The sequence below is a fragment of the Struthio camelus genome, chromosome 22, assembly GCF_040807025.1.
Source record: "Struthio camelus isolate bStrCam1 chromosome 22, bStrCam1.hap1, whole genome shotgun sequence".
Lineage (NCBI taxonomy): Eukaryota > Metazoa > Chordata > Aves > Struthioniformes > Struthionidae > Struthio > Struthio camelus.
This window is the reverse complement of record NC_090963.1, coordinates 7284774-7302685: the sequence shown is the minus strand read 5'-3', so window position 1 is coordinate 7302685 and position 17912 is coordinate 7284774. Positions and strand designations below refer to the sequence as shown.

The following is a 17912-nucleotide window of genomic DNA, read 5'->3' as shown; positions in this document are numbered from 1 at the left end:
GCGATCTCATCAACGTGTACAAGTATCTGAAGGGGGGGGTGTCGAGAGGATGAGGCCAGCCTCTTCTCCGTGGTGCCCAGCAACAGGACAAGAGGCAACGGGCAGAAACTGAACCACAGGAAGTTCCATCTGAACCTGAGAAAAAACTTCTTCACTGTGAGGGTGACAGAGCATTGGAACAGGTTGCCCAGAGAGGTCGTGGAGTCTCCTTCCTGGAGATGTTCAAAAGCCGTCTGGATGTGATCCTGGGCAATATGCTCTAGGTGACCCTGCTTGAACAGGGAGGTTGGACTAGATGATCTCCAGAGGTCCCTTCCAACCTAAACGATTCTGTGATTCTGTGACAGTCATTCTCCCAAAGTACATCTGCTTGGCAAAAGAAAACTGTTTCAGAAGACTGGCCCTCAGTAACAGTTACCTTGGTGTGCTGCTGGACTCATATGGAACATTCACAGGGATTATATTCTTTTTTTGTGAAGAGCTGTTAAATATAGGTTGTTCCTCCCCAGAAATGCATTTTAAAGTCAATGAACATGCAAACTACATGAAAAAGCTAGTTTAAAGGACTCACAAGGAAGGTTAATGAAGGCTGGAGGAAATTATAACCAAACTGTCATGAAATGCGAGTTAATCACAAACTGCTTCGCAGTAAGTACACATGGTGATTTTAAGAGGCTTCCCAGTACTCGGACATCCTCACAGTCGAGGCTACCCAGTACTCGGACATCCTCACAGTCGTGAAATGGTTCATTCAGCCAGTGCACTAAGGAATTCTTCATTGATTCAGATTCACCATCTCAAATAACCTTCTTCTACATGTAGCAGAAACCTTCTGTCACCTGTTACTTACCTACACAGGAGCTGCAAGAACGACCCATTCAATGACTAAAAACAAAGCCCAGTAGTGAAAACTGCCTGATCTTACATTTTAATAGAAAAAGATCTTTCTTCAAAAGATCATTTTGACTCAAAGTTGCTGCTTTTCTAAGGCCACGGGTTAACTGATAGTTCCTTAAAGCAATCAAAAGAGCAAAAATAACAAAAACCAGCCAAGACTACCCTTCCAAAGCACCACATTAACAGTAGTCCCTAGTACAGCAAAGACTGTTTTAAAAACTTCACTGAGCCAGGGATTTTTTCCACTCTATCAAACCCTGCCATATTCAATCCACTAAATTCCCCAAACCTCACATCATGAACAGTAAGATGAAATCTTTTTTCTCAAATAAATGAAGAAATACTTAAGAGCAGTTGATGAGTGTGCTTTACCTGTTCTAAAAGGAAATTCAAACTATCATCAAAGCACATTAACTTCACTCATCCTCCCAAACAACAACTTAAAGAACGATCTCCAGAAGTACATAACTATAAACTGCTGGGAGGGAGAAAAAAAAAAATCTCCTATTTACAGTATCTTGGTTAACATAATAAAATAATTTTTAGCTGTTTCCAAATCTCTATTTATAAGGGCAGTTTTTTTTTCCGCAGAGACTAATGGGAGATGGAATTCACTCTAACAACTTTCCCTCGTTGACCTCTACTGTAGCACTTGGGAAACCTCTAACTACCACACAGTTGCCGACTTAAATCTTGGTTCTGCAAGATGACTCCTGCTTTTTGCTAAATGCTGAGCAATTTCAAATCCATTTTAAGCCAGCAGGAGCAAAACTACTACTGCTTCAGGCAGATACACCCAAAAAATTAAAATGCAGTCTTCCCTGAAGTCAGCACAATTTTACTGCTGGTCCAGTTCCTAATGTTACAGCAGTAGCAGGTAGAATGCCTTCCCTAGCCTTCTCAGAATGGTCTAGCTACCCTCAACAGCTTCATTACTACTGCATTTCTAACCGGGAGCACCGGCTCAAGAACTGGCTTAAGGAGTGACAACGTGTGCAAAGGGAGCAGAAGACTCAAGGGGATAGCAAGAAGCAGTGAGAAGACAATAATCCCTTACTGCAGCTCAGTTGCAACTGAACTAGCCTGATGGATCATGGCTTAGTAAGAACTAAACACTATGACAGAGGAGGGCTTTGTTACATGACAAAGATAGGTATCAGCTATGCCACTGTATAGTTATAACCAGATACTGCATTGAACCTACTAGAGGGAGTATTTAAATTTCTCCTCTGCCAGAAATGGAAGTTACACGAGCCAAATGCTCAATGTGTCTGTTAAAACTGATCAAAGTGAAAGGGAAGAGCTCATAAACTACTTTTAAATTGCACCTTGTAGGATTGTAACAGTGTGATCCCTCTTAAAGATTATATTATGCAATAAAGTGACAACAGTTTTTTTCCTCTTTACTATTAATCGTGTACTACAGATTTCAAAAATAAATCTACTCAAAAAAGTTTCCACACGTACAGAAGAAATAAAACAGACGGTAACTCTTAGAGGAGACTCTTGCTGGGAAAAAAAAAAAGACAAATGTTTTTGGTCAATAACTTTTCAACTGTCAGAGACAGCACAGATGAAAATAACTTGGTCAAAGAATCAATCCTCTAAAATTCAGTAACATAATCTACTGTTGACAAAGTTAATATTATAGATGCCCTCTATTGGCCAATCACATTTAAAATTAAATAGCATTCACTTTAGTATGTGACCACTCAGGAAAAGAAACTCTTTTGGTAGCTACAGAATTTTAACCTGCCTTCACCCTACATGAAATCACTGGTATAGTTCTGACCAGTGTTGGACTGACTGATGTTTATTGCCATTATACAAAGCAATAAAAAAAAAAAAAAAACATTAGCAAAGTGTTACAATTGGGGACTTTCACAAGGGGAAAAAACAAACAAAAATCAAAAAACAAAAAATCAGTGAACAATAAAGGTAGAAAACCTGGAAGGGGAACAAAGACAAAAATATAACCTATGGCTGTAACCATCATCCATAGAGTAACACCACCTCCTAAATAATTCTCCTAAAAAAGATGCACTAACATCTTTCTGCAAGATAAAAGGTACTTCAAACACCAGATTCTGTGTCAGACAGATGGCTTGCCACAAACCAGAACACAAGTGTGCCAGGCACGGTACAAGACTTTTGCTCCCAAAGTACACATATTCTACATCCTATACTCATATTTCAATCACCTATGAAAATACACCAGCCAGTTCTCCAAGGGATGCAGCAACAAGACTACTCAATGGCTGTTAACCAAAAAAGGCTTACTAAGCCAAAAAAAGCTTACTAGTCATAGCCATATTTATTTTTAATTGTTTTAAAATAAAGTTATTTCAAAGATTTTTTTTTTTAAGTTTCCATCTATAACTAAAAAAAAAAAAAACCAAACACACACACACACACAAATAACCACAGGCATGTTATTTAGTTCACAGATCAGAAACTGATTTGGGGCACGCATACAAAAACATTTATGTGGGTCTTCTGTTGGTCAGTCTTACTATAAAATAGGAACGCTGGAGGAAAAGTAGCTTTAACTTTTGGCTAAATGGGAAATTCCCAAGCCAATTTGTCTTGTCATTCATTCGCTTTTCCTGCTCATCTTGTTTCAAAGTAATATTTGGGGCTATTTAAAGCAATAGTGATTTTGAAGAGATCTCAAACCCTCATACATCAAAGGAGGTGAAACCTTCAATTGCTCTGTCAACACTTCCTCCCAAGGATGGACATCAAAAAATGAAGCAAGGTTTATTAAGGCCACTTCAGAGAGACTTATCTCCATTTCCAGAATCTGACAATTTCATTTTCTGCTTCTACATTAAGGTAGAAAAAAAAGTAACCTAAGGAGCTTCTAATAACATGAACTATATAAATGAATTAATCTTAAAAAAAAAATTACAACTAGTTTTTTTTTTTTTAAGATTATTTTCACTGCAGTAGAACCAACACAGAAATTAAAATGCAACCTTTAGATTTTGCACTTTGACATTAATCTTGAATGAAATTAATGAAACACCTCCGCCACACTTTACTAATACGCACAGATCTGATAAACGCTTCTATAAAAATAGAAGAGCAGTGAACAAAAGCCAAGGTCATGCAAGAGAGATATTCAGGGCTGCAATATCAAGTCTCACTGCAAGAAGTTGGGATGCAACTGTCCCACTGGTAGGCAGATAACACTCGACAACAGAGACCGCAGAATCAGAGGAGCACCTGTACCTCAGCTGCACCAGTTCACAGTTCAGCACATTAGCCTAAAACCTCAGGTAAATGAGGGTATGCAAGACAACACCAAATGGAACTGGATCAGATGAAGCTCAAATACACTTTCATGCTGCTGACTCTTCTGCTTTATGACAGCGACACCTTAAATGGGCACGTCCCGTTTGTTTGAAGAAGAGAGCCAGAGCTTTGATATAATCAGCTCCTCTTTACGAGCATACACTCCCTATGGAAAGCCACGGGATTTTAGGCACTTCCTTTTGGCAGATTTGGGCCTGTGCGTTTTAATGACTACGTTACTGACCTCAGGAGAAAGCATCCTGTGGGTGGAATTCAAGGCAGAGGTTTAGCAGAGCCCAACTAACGTTTAAATCACACAGAAGCCGTGTGATTTAGACTTTCAGCAGAATTCACACAGGTCTTACTCAAGTTGCTGGCAAATGGTTACATTTCACCTCCTGTGCTATCCCTCTTAAAATGGGATATCAGTGATCACAAGACATTTACATCAAGTCTCTCTCCACCTTGGAGTGCAGTTCTCCACCTCCACTAAATTCTAAGATCCTGTAAAGAACATCTTTTTATCCTACCACATACAGGAATGGAGCAGACTAGCAGACTGACAATTTTGTAATCGTGTCCTCCAGGTAGTGAACACCCTGAAAATTGACACAGTTTATTTTACCATTGCACCAGGCTTTTACATCAGGTAATATGCAGTGTGCGTGGTTACATACAAGGAAAACTTATTCCGATACTTCACAACATTAACAATTCTTCTGAATATGATCAAAGAAACGTCACGTGGCAAACCTAGGACAGCACAAAGTTCTAGTGGGAGAGGAGACAAACATATAGGAGAGACAAAGCAACACACAAGGCCTATTTGAATACATGGCCTCTGCCTGCAAAACCAGACATTAGCCCTCATTCAAACACTCTTGCAAGGAGGTTTCATGTAGCGAGGAATGCCCCTTCTTCAAGGCTTGCTTTATGATTTAAGCATCCACCTAGGGAGTTTTGAAATTACATCTTCCAGTAGTTTGAACAGAAATTTTTAGAGGGTTTCTTTGAGTATTTACAGTAGAACATACAGTAATCTCTCACTTCAGAAACACTAGTTCAAAATCAAGAGACCCCTTCCGCCCACCCCGACTGAGAACAGTATGCCAGATAACCCAAATTTACAGCAGAGAAACTTCACCTGGACATGCACTCAAGTAACTGCTCAGTCACAACTAACATAACATGCTTTTTCAAGACAGCAGCACTCGAGCAAGAACCGCCTGACAGCCAATACACAACAGCCTCAGTATTTTTATTTATTATCACTGTTGTACACCACGTGCCATCAATAAAGTGCTGCAGTTGAGAAAACAGAGAAACGCCTAGAAAGGGGATCAAAAAGTGATACAGTAGGATAACGTACTAATCTTAGAGCCCCTTCAACCCTAAGCACCCCGTCATGACCTGCTTCTGTCTCAAAGCTCTTCCTCCATCACTCTTAATTTCCCTATACTTTACCAACAATGACAGCGCCTGGCCCAAGGGAGGACCGGAATGTTACACCCACTCGCTCACATATTTTCTTGTTAAATTTCTTTAAAGTAACAACCTCTCTAAAGTGGGACTCTGCTAGAGTCCCACTTCCACCCATGGATGAAAGTGTTTATTTAAATTGGGGCTAATGAATTTCCTAATTGTCTTTTTCAGTGCCAGGAAAAAATCTGGTTCTAATATTTTGCTTGAATTTCCTTAGATACTGTAACACCTGGATTGCTTCTTTATCTCACATCATCCTTTTGTTTTGACATACTTACCCACCCATATTTCCATGTTTCAAAAATTGTTTTAAAAAAAAATGAAAAATATGAAAAACAACTGCAGATTTTTCAGTCTTGAATCTCAGTCTTCATAAAGCTTCATATAAGTAGACAGTATTTTTCTCTCTTGTGCCACAGAGCCCAACACCGTGAAGAACAAGTAAAGGACAAGAAATAAACCCTTTCCTTAATATGCTTCTTACTATTTGCATTAAACACACTAAAAGTACCAATATTTAGTATCTTGGAATGAGGCTCTGCGACCATACATTGCAAGAGAGCAGAAACATGCTGAACTGGTGGAGGCTGGATGCTCACCCATTCATTTCAGATGTATCTACCACTATATCCACATTTAAGCAGCAAATGTAGTGGCTTAAGCAAGTTTATTGCTTAAAACCTATTACCATCACCTCCTCAATGACCCCATCCCTTCCCACCCACCCCCAAAAAGGGGTGGTAGGGGGTGATGAGGAAAAGCTTTTGACATGTCTCTGAACATGAACATTCACAAGGTGACCGACTGCTCAAGGAGAGGTAGGACAGACAGACAGACAGAAGTTCTGCTGCACTAATGATTTTAATGGAATTGTATATACCTGCATTTCAATCAGGTGGTTCCCAGTTTAGGACAGAGCAGGTAAAAAGTAGAATCAGGGCAGAAGACAATTTCTCAGACCGTTCTGTACTTTCACGCTTTTCTTTCTGTAAGACTGCAGTATCCATTAGAGAAATGAGACAGTCAGATGTCTTACACACTGAAGGGGGCGAGAAGATGCAAAAGTCAACTCCCCGTTCTAGGTGTTGGTTCTGGCTTTGAGAAGATAACTGTGGTTTATGCCTAACGCTAGCTTTCTCCTTCCAGACCAGCACTTCCCAAGACTATTCCCCATCCATCACAGCCTATGTCGGCTCCAAGCTGTAGTCTATAATATAAAGTCCCCGTGGTCTTGGGAACCTAATCCAAGGAATTGTCAAGATGCAATTCTACGTACTTTAGCCCAGCATGGGACTGGAGGACACAAGAAAGCGCTGACTTCTTCTACAAACGTCTACAGCAAAGTCAAAGGAGCGTTCTAGTCCCCTCCAAAGGGATCCCTTTGCTCTGTACTAATTTAACATTATAGAGAGATTATATTCTTCATTAGGCTATCTGATGTAAGTTGGGAAAGAAAGAGGCAAGCTTTAGAAAACAACAGCCCTTCTTCAGTCCCCCTCTACACACAAACACACATACCTCCAGTAGATTTCCCATCCTTTTTTCATGTTTTACATTAACATACAGGGGAGTATTAGTTTCATTTTTCTCATGTTTTTAAAACCTGCAGTTTACACATATGCTTAAGGGGATTACTCAAATATTTTTTGAAAAAGTCAAGTAACAAAAACAAACACACACTGCCACAATTACAACGCCTACATGAGTCCAGCTGGAAGGCAGCACACCTGACAGGAACTTCTACAGTATCAGGAGTCACGTCTGGGAGAGTTCAGAGATGTTTTGCTCTCCCCAAAGTCATTCCATTTCACTCTCTTCCACCAGTGCTGAAAGGTGTGTGATGTATTCTTCCAGAACCTCCAGTGTCTAACGCTGCTTTTGCCCCGATTTCCTTTAAGATTATACTTTGTTCTATTTTTTCCTTCTTCCACCACAGACCGGGTTTTCAACAAAATACCACCATCTCTGACACCATTTCTTCTTTCTCATTGATTATCACGTCCCAGAAGTTTGTTACTCCTGGGGAGAGCTAGTAAGATTTTGAAAGAATGACACGCTGGCCTTTAGAGTGCAGTCTTTCAAGCTTGTTAGATGGCCTAGCACACATTTCCATCTCAGAGGGGTACAACAAACCTAACACCTTAAAGAATGCAGGTAAAATTAAGAAAGATTTTTAACTGATAGCCTCTGTCCTTCAAACACTAACATCCATTTACAACATAAGAAAAAAGAAAACAAAAAATAAACAATCACAAGCAGATGGGACAAAGAAGAATAGGAACATGTAAGTTGATGTGGTCTAGATACTGTTGCAATATGTGTCTATTTAATACTTGTTTAATAAAGTTTAAAAATAAAAGTAGTCTTTCCTTCCCTGCAAGTTCAGACACTGAGGTGGTAAATAGCACATAGCATATGCCAGTCAGCAAACAAACCTCAGAAATCATCTTTCAAAACGCATTCTCTAAAACTACTCGTTATCCCAATTTCTCCACATAAAGAGACCATCTTTCTTTAAGCAGCGAAGCATGAAGATTCACAGTGTTCAACTGACAGTCCTTCCAAACATCAGGCAAATTAGTCCACAAGGCACAGGTCCAGTTACTAGAACGTATCAGCGTATTGTGCAATGAAATTGGTGCCCTTGACACTTACACAGGTATGACCACACAGTTTCTGAACCCACATGCTGCCCTCGTTTAAGAACGCAGATTTTTTTTTGCCGCATGAGCAAACTGAGTTCAGTGAGAACTGATCGCTTAGGAGTTGCGTGGATTTGTTAGACTCGGTGAATTCAGATCTCCTGAAGCAACTAAAAAAAAAAAAAATCCATGCATCTCATGTGTTTTTAAAAGCTCTGCTGTCCCAAGAGGAAGCGTTAGCTTCTGAAAAGCACATAAACTAAACGGATCTAGAAAATGCAACAGTCAAGGAATAAGAATAAGTTGACTGATGATATTTTGAAACATTAAACATAACAATAAGATCCTTCAAACATTACCTTCGTACACAGTTACTGTCTAGCCACTCATAAATTACATAATCTAGCAACTTGCAAGCAAATTTCAAACAAGAATTGGAAGCTTTAAGAGCTAATGCTTTGTTTATTTCATCTATACACATGCATGCATTAACGTGTCAAATACCTCCATCTTAATTTCTCACAGTCATTGTGGGTAGGTGAACTATCAGTACTGTTCCCAATGCTAATAAGGAATAAGTTGTAGATTTTATTTCATTTTAAGGAGATATTCGCCAGTCTTCACCATTTAAGATATTTTCTATGAGGCAGCACCAAGAATGCATTCCGGAAGAGAAAAAAAAGACTCTTGTCTAGAGCATGGGGGAATACTATGCATACATGCATACGTTTAGGTCCAGAAACAGATTCCAGGCGCACAAACACACAAAAACCCTGTGTGTTACTATCATCTCACTGAAGGTGCTATATTTGAAGAAACAGCTTAGACAGCTTGTGAAAGGTATTCAATTCACACCTCCAAATGTTATTTTTAAACCAGGAGCATTTTCTTCAATGTATTCTTCAGAAAAGACATCCAGATTTCTGCCTGTCTGAAAGCTTATGCCATCAGATTCAACACATCAGGTACCAATATATTAGTAGCCACTGATGGTCCAAAACCACACGGTTATTCATTTACCAATACCTTTTTTTAATTGCCTCAGTAAAGTATACATTTTCTGACTTTTTTGTTGATACCCACTTTATCAGTCTGAACATTTGAGTATCTTCCAGAAACCTACTACCACATTTTGTAGAAGACACACAGGAGGTTTTATATATCCTGCACTTTACAGATCATGAAACTACAGTTTCCTAACTTAAGCTGTCTGTGTTCTACGAGAGCAAGATTTGCTGAACTAGAAACTCTTATGAGTACTTTTGCCCATCCTTAAAAAACAGACAAAAACTTTGACTGCCTCAACTTTTGCCCCACAAGCAGTCCCATTACATCAATGGGATCACTTGGGGCGAGGATTAACTTGCACAGAAAACCTGCACCAAATCAGGATCTAACCATAAATAAATCACGGTGGTCATTTCAAATGTAGCATTAGAAAACCTGTTAAACTCTTCATGAGGAAATAATGAATACTAGTTTGCTCTAGCAATAAATAAAACAATTTTTAAAATGTTTTCTCCCTGTACATATTGAGCTTTCTTTTATTCACAATGCCAGAGAACACAGCTCCATAGAAACCCAACATAGGATGTGTTATTTGCAAAATTTTTTTGCTAATGAAAATCTCAACATTACTTACAAAACAAGGCAAGAGCAGATTAGTTTCAGAGTTTAGAACTCTGAAAACTTTCAACAGCTTTCCCATATGGAAGTTTTATTTGCATTTTGCATTCAAAACAAACCACAGTATTCACATTTATCCTCGAGTCAGCCTAAGTCACCGCACTTATAACAAAAACAACAACAACAAAATAAATCACTTCACAGACCCCTCCTTAGAATGCCCGTACCAAGTACCAAATAATTAGGAGCTCTTAAACAACAGCAGGGAATGCTGAAGGGACCTTCACCAGAACAAAGCTGGAAGCCTCATTCTGTCAGTGAGTTCTTCCAAGATGACAGGGTCACCCAGTTAAGTACAAAAGGTTTTCTGGCATTAGTTACAGGGTTCTGCTGACTTAGGTATTCATACTTAAGAAGTCTTAAAACCTGTTTAACGAGTTGTCAACTTTCTACTTTGCAAGCCAGTTCCACATTCATTCCTCCCGTAAATTGGTGCCACCTCCAGCAGAAACTACAATTCCTCATGCCAAAGCTGGAGTTCATTATAAAAACACCAGTCAGGAGCTACTCATTATTTTGAAGCAGCCCAATGCATGCAAACCTAGTTTGAGTTTTTAAAAGAGCACTGAAGATTTTGACCATGGGTCTGCTATGTCAAGATCTAATATAGACACGAATACTGCTGTAACATATATCTGTGTATTTCTCGTGCCAGTGAGCATTTTCAGCTCTTTATTTTCAGTAGTAAGAAGCTCATCCAGTCATATTTATTAATGAGTACTCCCTCCTACTGTTTGTGAGAAATATGTATGTTTAACGGAGCTACGCTGTTCTCTTCCAGACTCCGGTGGCACAGGATTATTCAGAGAGCATCACCTTTAAATGACATTCCTGATGAATCATTTCTCCAGACGGATTGAACAGTCTTGTTTTTATTTCGCTATTCCTATTTTTTTCTCCAGATGTAGGCTATAGGCTTTCAGACAGGAACACACTCTTTAAGTGTGTTTTCTAATGCAAGTTAAAAACAATTACCTGGGGACAACCTTGAAAATGGTGCATCCACATTCTCCTCCTTATTTTAAACCTGATAAAAAACTAAGAAGATTAGCGAAGGGAGATTGAGAGACGCTTTCCAGCTATATCTTAAACATTATGCATCCTACAGATGCCAAGGCTGTACGCTCTTTTATTTGCGACTCCTGTAACATGAAACCTGTCACCCAGGTTTTCCTGAAGTGCAGTTTTGCATACCTGCTGTCACTCTCTGCTCTCAACAGCACATACGCAAAGCTTTAGCACTTTATCCCTACAGGAATACTCAAAAGGGAATTTCTAACATGCATATGCATAAGTGTTAATACTCAGATGGAAATCCAAAACTACATAAAGAATTTAGAGCTACTTTTCTTCACATATTCAAATTTTTGAAAACTGTAACACGTAAATAAGAGAAGCAACATAGCCTCGAGAACTAGCCAGAGCGGCTAGTTATCAGGAATTTCTGAGCAACTATCCCAGCACTCGCTCGTAATGCGGCCCTTGGCAAATCCTATAACATCTCCATGTTAAGGAGTTCCTTGTCCAAAAGGTAGGGAGCATTTTTAATTCTCTCAAAGGACTATTGTGAAAACTAATTAAGCTATGAGCAGTGCTTTGAAGATCAAAACTGCTATGCTGCCATTTATTATTAAAGAACAACAAAGTGCATTTTTGTTGTCTATAATTCAGCTTCATAGAAAAAAAAGCAGTGAAAGAGCACACGTGCTGGAGGGCAAAAATTAGTTCTTATTGCCCCAGCAAGCTGTGATTTGCATAACTGCATTTTTAGTTACCAAAACCCCATCAGTATATCTACACTCATCCCTTTGAAATATTTTAAAGGCCTTAAGGAATATATCCAATATAGTTTCTCTTCCGATTCTTTTCCAAGATAAGCTTTTCCTATCAGATATTACTGCCTTAATTCAGCAATGCCTTTTATCCTATCTGCAGCCCAAGGATAACTCACAGGCTAGGATTAGGTGTATTGTAAAGTCCTTTGTTAAATCAGAAATTCAACACCTCTTTTGAATGCAAACATTCAAAACTTACTAAAACTTTAACTATTAGAGCCTGTTCAGAATAGGTTGTCTTTAGTTATTAGACTACACACATTTTAGTTACAAGAAGCAACAGTGAGTTGCATAAAGCTTCAGAAGAGAGGACATAACGTGTAAGCAGAGCAGGGAAAAAAAAAGTCACAGTATTGTGGGGCTCTACATTTTCCTCGCAGACTCTCCCATCAGAACATGGCTGATCTCTTCGGCAAAGTATGTGTCAAAACTGTCCACTAGTGGAATTCAAGTATAAATACTACGCTGCACAATGTGTAGTACTACTTTTCGTTTCCTTCATAAGGAGCTAATACGTACAAAGTTTAAAGAAGTTACTAGAAGTGCTACCATTTTTCAATTACATTTGTACTCTTAAAGTATGGAATCATCTCTGTTTTGGCAGCACCTCCACAAAAACATGAAAGGTGAATAGCGTTGGCACAAAATTTTTAAAAATCCACAATAACTACTCTCAAATTTTCCCACCGTAGCTATGTTTTCCTGATCCTATTCACCCAGCTACAGCAAGAGATCAAGCTCTCCAGCAGCTTAGCACTGAGATTTAACAATGCAAAAACTTAAAGAAAACCATACAAGCTCTCAGACCTCCAGGGCAGGGAATGCTGACAACTGACACCCTGGACAGCAACTACCGCCCTTACACTTGACACAAATTGCTAACAAAGGGCGCAATACCTGCAAGATGCTGACCACCTCTTCAATATCTCAGACAACCATTAACAGGAAATACTCAAGTTTTATTGGATTACCTTTTGGCTCTACTCCTATCACCTTAGTTTGCACTCATAAGACTCTAATAAGAACGTGCTGTAGGTTTTAAAACACAGATACCAGATTGTGAACTTGTGTACTTTTTAGATTGCTTTCAGGAGAAAGTTGAGTTATATTTAGCAGCCATATGGCAGCCCTCCTCCACACACATGTTTTCTAGCGATAAGAACTGACAAATCAGGTTTTCTAAAACACTGATCTATACGTTTTCATTTCCAGTTTTAATCTTAGACGTTAACTGTAGTTTACTTTTTAAACTTGGCATTTCACAAACAGGAAATGCAAGAGGTACCTGAGGTGAATGACGCAATCAAGAAAAAGTTTTTTTTGCAACCTAAGTGAAAGCGTTCAGAAAGCTAAGTTGTATGCTAGCTCACCTCCTAAACTAATACCCCTGTGTCTATGCAACTAAATACCTAGTGGTCTAAGGGCTTCCTTACGCAATTTGCAATTGCTCCGTGTATGGCTGATGAACCAAGTATCAGGGAAAGACCAACATTTCAGTATTTCCTATACTGAAACCTTTCAGGAAATGATCAATTACTTGAGTATTTCAAGCTGCTGTACATCTGACAGAGGATGAAGCAAAAAGCACAGTGACAGCCAACTGTAATGACATAAAGAACTTCAAAAATATGAGGACAGTCACCACAGAGTTTTCCCATCTTCCTGGAAGCCAGGCTTTAGGTACTGCTTGAAAGAGAGAAAGGTGTATTTCCCTATATCACAGCCTAATTTTAGCACTCACGCAGTAGAATCTACACCCATAGGCTGGAAAGAGGATGACCAGTTTTAAGAAGCAACAGAAAACATCCGAGACACCCTGTCATTTGGGATAGCTAAGAAGAAAGGGCGAACATACAACATAAAAGTCTATACAAACTCCACCAACTGCCACCCAATAGGGCGCATACACCTTAGCACAAAACAAGGTGAGGACTGAAGACTCCTAACAACTTAACACCCCATAAAATGAATGGAATTCTTTCCACTTCAGCAGTGAGAAGAAACACTGCTTGAAATGCTTATTTGTTAACTAAATCACATCTCCTTGCTACTCCTCTCGGGTATCTAGAGCTTTTCCAGTTTTTTCTATGCTCTTTCTGGGACTGAGAGATCCAGGGAACATCCCAAGTGATACTGTCATAGGTCTGGCTGGTTGGAGTCACCTGAACATCTATCTCCTGCAAATTGGAGAGCAGCCTCTCAATGGTGAGAGAGTGAAGCCAGGCAGAAGGGGAACACCAGATGCCAGAACTCATACAGAGCCTCCATTCAGATGGTATTGACCTGCCAGCTTTCTCAAGAGTCACAGGTTGCAGGGCAGACCCAATTCTGAGACTACCAATCTCAGCCATTCCCTTCTGTCTGAATAATTACAGAGCAACACAGTATTTCTTCAGCAAGAGAGAGGGACAGATATGAAACATTATACGTACGCTCATGCGTGCGTATATGATGCGCTACACGTGCGGGCTGAGAATTACAAGTGAACGACAGTGTCTTCTCCGGCTGGTATATTTTTATGTTTGCTACTCAAAGAAAATGAATAAACACTGAATGCTGTGGTTTCTCCCTCTCTGCATGAAGCATTTTAGGAAACACGTTCTTTTAGTACAGCCCACCCTACCACGAAGCCTTGAAAAATTCATGAAGGTGAAGGATACGGCAAAACGGCACTGCCTGAAGCAGAACTTGTACGCTGGACAGTCCACTAGAGACTGCAAACCTCAATGTGCCAGTCAGCCCTTTTTGCAGAGAGGTAGCAACTTCTTTAGAAGATTTATCATTCCTTCCTGTCTCCCTTGTTGGTTCTGAGGAGACAGCCTCTGAAAAATAATTGTGAAGTTAGAACACCACCAATAAGCAGGGAAGAGAAAAATGCTTCCTGGACCAAGATTTGCCCTGAACATTAGAAAGAGAAGGGAACGTTTAAGGATGCAATCAATAACTGAAATTTCTTTCAAAAAGAAAGAGAAAAAAGCAATCATTTGTTTAAAGCTTGCCAAAAAGAAAAAAAAAACCATAAAAAATAACCATTCCTGAAAGAACATGCAAGAAAGTCTTCCAATTAACTAGCTTTTTTGCTTTAAATGCTATTGTTAAACATTGCCGTAGAAAGATGTAGGGGAAAGCAGATCTCTGGTCTTCTGGCAGTTTTTCCCATTCTTGAACAACTCCTCCTTCAGCTGCACAGCCACAAAGGTTCAAAGGTCCCCAGAGCCTTTGTTCTCAGTTCCAGCGTTGTTACAAACAAACTTTTGTTCCTGTTTCTTCAATGAAATAGGCTGCAGCAGTTACCAATGATTGAACTTTACATCTGAAGCTTGCCTTGCGCATCATTCAACTAATGGACTATGGAACCTCGTTTACACTTCAGGAATGAATTATCAGAACTTTCTGTGAAATAAAACCACCCATTGTTTACACAGTCAACTGCCAGCAAACATATAACACTTCTGCATACACACAGAAGTGAAGGAGGATCCACACATTTTGGTTTACACCTTGTTTCAAAGAATTCTTTTGTTTTATCTGAACATAATATGTATAACTATTGCTCACTCATCTGTCAATTTTATGTAATAGATTCCACACATCTTACATTTTAGTGCAAGAAAGTGATGTGTTTGTCGCAGCAATTTTAAAATAACACGTCTGTAACATAACAGAAAATGCAGCCAATTTAAAAATGAAGCATTCAAAATAAATTCATCGAAGGAAAAGGGTATGCACACAAGTATAGAGATACTGTGCATATACATAACTGTATGTGTGTACACACAATGAAAACAAACAATAACACCCCAATGCAGCGATTTATATAATTTATATCCCAGCCAGAGTATAAAGGGGGGAGATGACGACCATATGGGCAAAAAAAAAAAAAAAAACAAAAGCAAGCTGTGTTATGGAGTAGGAGAAATGGCTTTTCGAATCTATATATATATATATGTGTGTGTGTGTGTGTGTGTGTGTGTGTGTGTATGTATTCAAATTATATTCAAATTAACCTTTTAAAAGACTGATTGCTCCTAGCAGGTGTGAGTTGGCTCTCTAGAGATGCTTCTTGTAAAATGCACAACATAAATGATATCAAAGCATTTTTTTGTTAAATAAAATCATGCCTTCAAGCTAGAACACATAGGCTGGCTATCATGAAATCTAATGAAGGCATTCAAAATTCATAACAATGAATCAAAGGGTAAGTCCCAGCAAATATTCAAAGGCTCTTGCAACAAGTAAAGCCGTGCTCAAAGAGGGGATGGCCAGGTACGCTTTTCCTCCTAACAACTACATTCCTGCTGCCAATGAAGTCAGTAAGAACACATTCAAATTCTAAGATCAAAACTTACATCCTGATCCAGATGCACGTTACAGGATTTAGTCATGTCATGGCTATATTGGCAAAGTATAACTTTCTGGCGTGAGTGATTATAGCAAAAGCCTCCATGAACCAATACATTGGCAAAGTTCTCTATTAGCATTTCCTGGCCTAAAATATTACTTCTTCAATATCAACTTCATGCATTATAAAAATCTCTTAGCTCACCTTCTCTGAAAAGAGATATATACATATAAGTAAAGCTATAAAGGAGCCTAAAGATGTACACAGAGGCATCCCACATTTTCAAAAGCAACCTGATGCCTAGCTGTAAAGATCGCATACCTCTATCTTACTCCTTTGTTGCCACTTTGTTGTCCTTCAGCCACCTGAAGACTCTTTCCTGCAAGCTTCTTAAAAACCGTCTCTCTTCCATTCTCACCAGAAATCTGCCTTCCAAACTCTTCCACTCACCCTGTTCCTTCTATTCCTACCTGCACAGGATTCTTTTGCTTTCTTCCCTTCCTACCCTCGCGTGAGGGTCACACTGCAACGTGACTGCTTTCTCTAGCAGCCAGAAAATCAAGCCAGTTCCTCAGCTCTGCAAATCTTGCTGCCGCATTTGTTTTTATACTGGCGCCAAACAACATCAAACTGGTTTCAAGTCACCAAGCACCATATCTTTTCCTTCCCTCAGTACACTTACATGCATCTTGAGCATACCAAGTATTCCGACCAAAAAGCTCATCTCAATTGCCAGGAAACATTGTTACCAAAATAAAAAAAAAATTAACACTTCAATAGACTCTTCTTTAGTTGGTGATCAATATACCTCAGATAACGGTTAATCTGTGTAGCCGGTTATGGTTTGCCTTAAGTAGCCAGAATCTTAAAGCCACTTCTAAGAACCTAACACCTTGCCATACAAGTCATTTTTAGTAAAATTGATTATCTCAATATGCCAGTAACTGATGACAAAGCTATTCGAATACTACCCTTCATCTCTGTTATCTTAAAAGCAATTTGGTAGTAGTATTAAGTCACAGTCATCCTTCTCCTCAGTCGGATTCTGAGGCCACAGCTGTACGACCACTACTATGTCTGTGCATTACTGAATTACCTAGTGACAGAATTTTGATTCAGAGCATGTGATATCACGCAAGCAAACTTTTGTTGTAAAAAGTTTTCACCTGCTTCATGTCTTTATGCCTGCTGTAAAACACAAGAGCTGGTGCAAGACAGAATTAAAATTAACACAATTCGCTCATCTAGCATAGAGCCTGCTTTAAAAGCATATTCACACAAGTTCAAATTTGAATCATCACAGTAAGTTTATGCAGGAACACGTGACCACGATGTTATGGCTCCCCTATCAGGAGCTCTAAGGTCATAACTCAGGCTGTGGCAAGCATCTCACCCTCCAACAAATAATAACTCTGAGGTTAAAAAAGCCTCAGAGATATTTAAGCACTTAATTTTACCCTGAAATCCACAGGAAGTCAGACTCCAAGCTTCTTGTGGTCCTGGTTTAAGGAATTAACAGGGGAAATGGAAGAAACACTAGTTTTTGACTCTTGAGAGTTACAATGCAAACACTATATCAATGCTTTCCATCTACAAACGTTAAAGGTTGGGATGGGAACGGCCAGAGCAATGGGCACACAGGGAAGGGAACAAGGAGGCAACAATCACAGCTGGAGGGAAGGACCTCGTGAAACCAAAGTCGCAATGGCAAGGGGACATGAAAGGGGGAGC

At 39.3% G+C, this 17912-nt stretch overlaps 1 protein-coding gene across 6 annotated transcripts in view; it reads right to left on the bottom strand.

Moving 5' to 3' along the window:
• The window catches only part of ARHGAP32 (Rho GTPase activating protein 32), a 290155-nt gene that overhangs the window by 266755 nt on the left and 5488 nt on the right, over positions 1 to 17912 (bottom strand). The gene's annotated exons all lie outside the window — the stretch shown is intronic.